Below are 6,000 nucleotides of genomic sequence, written 5' to 3' on the forward strand. Positions count from 1 at the left end.
AGCCCACCACATTGTTTACCCAGCCTGGCCCTCTAAGCCAATCCCAGTGCTTTGCTGGGCCTCCTTCACGCTGTTTGTCTTTTCAATGGGAAACAGCTCCTCAGGGACTCACTACAACTCCCTGTGTGGAGATCTGGAGCACAGACTGACTAAGGAAGAGAAAAAGAAAGGGGATTGGTACTGGCTGCTTTGTTTCAGATGGAGAACTAAACGGAGTGGCTCACACGCACATACATCTTAATTCTCCCATTGAATTCTTCTACAGCAGGTGTCACTCACAAATATTACACAATACCCATCAATTAGGTCATGTCAGAAATATCTGCACTAGAGAAACCCATCATGTCAATTACTTCACATCAATGCTTTGCTCTGGGCAGATACTATGAGACCTAAGCTTGGACTAGAGCAGCCATAGTCATTGCCTGTCTCGCGAGATGCATGTGGCTCACAGCAATGACATGAACGAATGTGTTGTGCAAATTATTTTCCTCAGTCAGCTGAATGCATCGCTTAGTTCATAGAACCATTGTTACGTGAGTAACCTTCGATATCCGCTATTAGCACCTGAGACAAACAGAGCGGTAACAGCGGTTTTTAGCGCATCTTGGAGGGAAAAAAACATCCAACGGATTAGCCTCTAGCTTTTGAACAGTTGGAGCTTTTAGCGACTATGACCACATTCCTGGTATGGCGGCGTGCCCAGCGAAGTTGTTTCACAAAAGTGTTTCCCTCAGAAATATTAGTGACTACCACCGCACCAGAGAGAACATGTACCACCATATCAATCACATGAAAAGTCTAATACACACACAGGGGAGCTGGTCTGCTTGAGGGACAAAAGCTCAAATATCAGAGCCTAACAAGGAGCACAGTATTTGAAAAAGATCGATAGAGAAGACTGAATGCTTGTGTGCATTGAGGTCTAAAGCACAGCACCATCTCTCTCTCGGCAGGCAGCAGTGCAGGCGGAGGGATTATCCCAGGCCAGGCAATTACACTGGCTTAGCTCTGTTGACTAGTGCATTACTGGCAGAACCAGCAGCTTACTTACTCTACCACTGCAGAAGGAGAGGAGGAGAGAAGGAGGAAGATGAGGGAAGGTGAGGAAAAGGAAAGGAAAGATGGAGAAGATGAGAGAGGGAGAGAATGACTAATTGGAGGTAAGGAGAGAAAGGAGGAAAAAGAGCAAGGAGAAAGGGGAGGAGAAGGAGCAAGATAGGAGAGAAGATGGACCAAAAAATAACATGACAAGTCGAACATGAGAAAAGGCGTGTGTGAGAGAAATTAGGAGGAGATATGGTGAAAACGAGGACAGGAGAACAGGAGAAAGGTTGAAAATGAGAGAAAAATTGCCTGAGAAAACATATTTCTCAGCCTGTCCTTGGAGTGCAGAATGTTAGGAAGCTTATTGATTTCTTGCCTGAGGTCCAGACAGTGTGTGACAGAGATCAAGGAAGCATCCGGAAGCTTGGCCACAGTTATGAGTTGAGGTTCTCTCTCCATAAACTCAACCACGCTACTTCATTTCTCAATTTCCCTTCCTCTTCACACAGTGGAGCCACAGCACACTTCTCCCCTACCGACTCCCACCAATTAACGGCCAGGCCTGTCAGTCTTTCTCCACAACACAGAGAGAGGCCTGTGGGTCCAGGAACTGGGGGAAGGCTGGGGAAAGCCTGGGGGCGGTGGAGAGAGGGGAGCGCCGTGCAGAGTGACCCCTTTCCAAAGGCCTCCAATGGTGGGCAACGTAGCCGAGGGGAGTGGGCCCCGTGCTGGGAGACAGAGGGTTTGGCGGCCCCCCTAGTCGAAGAGGAAAGGGGGAGATGGATGCTGTTTGAAGTGGAGCCTAGGCTCGGTGAGTCCCACGGGGGGTGAGGGGATGGTGAGAGAGGGCTCATTGCTACTTCATTTCTCCATTTCCCTCCCTCTTCACACAGTGAGGCAGGCAGGCAGCCCTGGACCAGCCCGTGGTGAGGGATCTGGGGAAAGGCTGGGGGAAGCCTGAGGGTTGGTGTGGGAGATGGGAGTGCGGTGCTGGGCAAGCCCGTCCCAAAAGCCTACGATGGCAGGTAGCAGAGCCGAGGGGAGTGGGCCCCGTGCTGGGAGACAGAGATCCCCATAGATGGACGTTGTTTGAAGTGGAGCCTCGGCTCAGCGAGTCCCACGGGGGGTCAGGGGATGGTGAGATGGGGATAGTTGGGGATCCCCGCTGAGACTGTCAGGCGATGACCAATCCATCACCCTGTTAATCAGAGAGAGAGATCTGGAGCATAGTACAGTACAGGGTCTGATGCTGCTGCTGCTCCCGGTTACGCAATTACTACTAGTGTGGCTGCTGCTAGTACTAATACTCCTGCTGCTGCTACTGCTGTGGCTCCTGCTGCTGCAACTACTACTGCTGCTACTACTACTACTACTACTACTACTACTACTACTACTACTACTACTACTACTACTACTACTACTATTGGTACTAGTACTAGTACTACTAGTACTGCTGCTGCTGCTACTACTACTACTACTACTGCTACCTCTACTACTGCTGCAGCTACTACTGCTACTGCTACTGTTACTACTACTACTAGTACTGCTGCTGCTGCACCTACTACTACTACTACTACTACTACTACTACTACTACTACTACTGCTACTACTACTACTAATCCTACTGCTGCTGCTGCAACTGCTACTACTTACACTATAGCCATCGGGCGTCAGGCATTACCATCAGCCATTGAGTAAATGTTTCCTTTGAAATCATTGAAAGCTGCTTCACTTCCCGTGTTGCACTTGCGTTGCGTCACGTCCAATGGCAGCGTCCAAGCTCAAGAATTGCCAACGTTCAATTCCTGATGGCTGACGCGTGCGTTCATTTGATCTTGATTTATGAAGTCAAGAAGCTACTACTATTAGCTAGCTAGTTAGATTGACTAGCTAGGTTCACAATGTAAACAAAATCAATTTAGGTAATTAGAGAATAGAGAATCATTTAGTACAACCACTAGCAACAAATTAATATTTGATGGCTGAAACGCGTGTTCATTCTATCTTGTGAATTGAAATAATGAGAAATAAAGTGGATTTTGGTTGCATATTGACTCGACTAGACACTGCTGGTTATTGTAATAAGATTTATGAAGTCAAGAAGCTAGCTAGCTATAATGACTAGCTACAGTAGGTTCACAATGTAAACAAAAGCAACTTAAGAAATTAGAGGATCATTAAAGCTGCAATATGTAACTTTTGGGGCAACCCAACCAAATTCACATAGAAATGTTAGTTATAGATATGTAATTCTCATTGAAAGCAATTCTAGATCACCAGCTTCAAACAGCTGAAAATACAATATTTTTGGTTATGGAAAATATATTTCACAGCGGTTTATGTGGTACAATGATTCTCTAAGCTATACTTGCTTCCTTTGTCACGTAAACTGAAATTAGGCAAACTATTAGAATTTTAGTAACCAGGAAATGGCGGAGCGATTTCTGCATAGTGCATCTTTAAGTACAACGACTAGCAACAACGAGTACTTGCGAATAACTGGACCAAAGCTTTGTACTTACGCATTATCGATGAATATGGTACAGTACAGTAGGCAAAATAGAATAAAGACGCTCTTTCCCTCTGCTCCTCTCTGCTCTCAAAACAATGAGCTCTGTGTAGCAGGTAGAATGTCACATTGACACAACACTGATGGCAAAGCAACACAATGCTTATGGTCGAGCTGAAGTGTAATACTACTACTGTTATTGCTGCTGTTGCTACTACTGCTATTACTACTACTGCTACTACTACTACTACTTCTACTACTACTACTACTACTTCTACTACTACTACTACTACTACTACTACTACTACTACTACTACTACTACTACTACTCCTGTTACTACTATTATACAATGGGTGGGTCTAATCCTGAATGCTGATTGGTTAAAACCGCATTCCAGCCGGTGTCTATTCCACAAGTTACCACCAGCTAAATCTATGACGTTAAAATGCCTATTTACACTGTTCCATCTGACTGCGCAATCCACTGTCTCATCAACCCAGTCAGGCACTTTATAAACTTGATCTCCACTATAAAAAGCATCTAGACATTATCTCACATTTCTTTTAGACTAACATTTAGTTTTCAACAGAGGAGATTTGTATAAACCTTGCTGTCTGTCTCACCGACATTCGCAACATTGTTTCAATATTCAAATTCGATCTCCTGCTGTCCCATAGTAATGAACGTGTCGGGAGTCGGGACGAGACAGAAAGGCAGACAGCGTTTCTCAGCCGGTCGAAATCATGAATCAGCTGGCATCATTTTTATGGATATATACAAAAAAAATGTCAATTGAAAAAAGGTACAACAAAACACAGCTAATTTGCAGTCTTTCCAACTTCAGTTTGAAGTGATTTGGCCCTCCTGTAGCTCAGTTGGTAGAGCATGGTACTTGCAAGGGTTGTGGGTTCGATAAGAGTGTCTGCTAAATTAAAAAATTAATGATTGTGTTACTGTAGCTGTGTTGTTGTTGGCCAGCTCCTCTGAACAACAGTGTCCTGACGAGTGAGCACATTTTCTATGCCAGGTGAAATCGCGCCACATTAGCTCATTGTTATGGATGTATCCAAATAAATGTCACTAGAAAACAGCTTAAACAAATGTAAATGCAGCTACTTTGCTGTTATTGCTGGAACTTTTTGACGTGACTGTAAGTTAGCCGTAGTTGGCTAGCTAGCAAGCAAGGGATAAGAACGTTGCCAGCCAGTTGGCAATGGAACATTTAGAACGAATGACTGGGTCGCATCTATAGATACAGAACAAAAACAACGAACGACTGGGTCGCGTCTCTAGCAACCCTAGATTTGTGTCGGGACAATATCTTGTGGAAGGAAGAAATAGTACAAATAAAACATTTTCCGTGAAAATATGTCAATCATTATTTGAATATGTTGGTAACCCGTTGTATAAAAGTGATAATGCCCTCGGGCCTAACAACACCTGTGCCAATATATCCAACAAACACCGGCTTCTCTGGCATTATCACTTAAATAATGGCTGGAATGGGGTCATTGGAGTGGTATCAACCACATGGAAACCACGTGTTTGATGTGTTTGATACCACTCCATTGACTCCGTTCCAGCCATTGTTCTGAGCCGTTGTCCCCTCAGCAGCCTCCACTGTACTAGGTGTAGTATGGGAAAAGCAACATGCTGGGCCGAGGCAGCGTTCAGACAAGAGACTCACCAGGAGAGTGAACAGATATCATAGTGGAAAGGGTGCATTCAACAGCCTTAAGGTGGAAAAGGCTTCTCTTTGGGAGTGTTCAAAGATTCAAAGCCGAAAGCTATAGTGTTCTACAGGGAACATTCATAGAGTCAAGTTGGAGAGTGGTGCTATTCTTGAGGGATCACTGAAAAACCTGGAGAGCTACGGTGAACTTGAGGAATGTTCAGAGCCTCAAGGCAGACAAGGGTGCTGCACTTGGGGAGCATTCAAAGTCTCAAGGTGCAAATGGGTTCTATTCTTGAGGGAGCATTCAAAGCATCGATGTGGAGAGGGCTGCCTCACTTGGAGGAGCATTCAATACTTAAAAGAGGAGCGGCAGGTTGATGTTGCACTAGGGGAGCGTTCAAGGTCTCTAGGCGAAGCGAAACGCTGCAGAGCAGAGGGCTGTTGACATACATACAGCTACAGTATGCTGCTACAGACACAGACAGCTCTGGTAGCACCAGCCAGACCAGAGGAACAGAACTGGACACTACACCGTGTCTCTGAGCCAATTAGCTTAGGCGCCATGAATAAATCAAGATACAATAAAAAACATTCCCAGACAAATACTGTAGCCCTAGTGCTGCTGTTGAGGAGTAATGAGGAGTATGGAGAACCATGAATAAGATCCTCCATTTGGGCCAGTGTGTGTGTGCGTGTGTGTGTGTGTGCATGCACATGTCTTTGTGTGTGTGTGTGTTTGTGTGTGTATGTGTTCGGGATTCAGTGTTC

The 6,000-nt window shown here is 45.2% G+C and overlaps 1 protein-coding gene across 1 annotated transcript in view; it reads right to left on the reverse strand.

Moving 5' to 3' along the window:
• The window catches only part of LOC311099071 (ephrin type-B receptor 1), a gene marked incomplete at both ends in the record, with an annotated part of 313,995 nt that overhangs the window by 93,012 nt on the left and 214,983 nt on the right, over nt 1-6,000 (reverse strand). The window lies entirely within an intron of this gene.

The sequence above is a fragment of the Coregonus lavaretus genome (assembly GCF_964263955.1).
Source record: "Coregonus lavaretus genome assembly, chromosome: 23".
NCBI classification, from domain to species: domain Eukaryota; kingdom Metazoa; phylum Chordata; class Actinopteri; order Salmoniformes; family Salmonidae; genus Coregonus; species Coregonus lavaretus.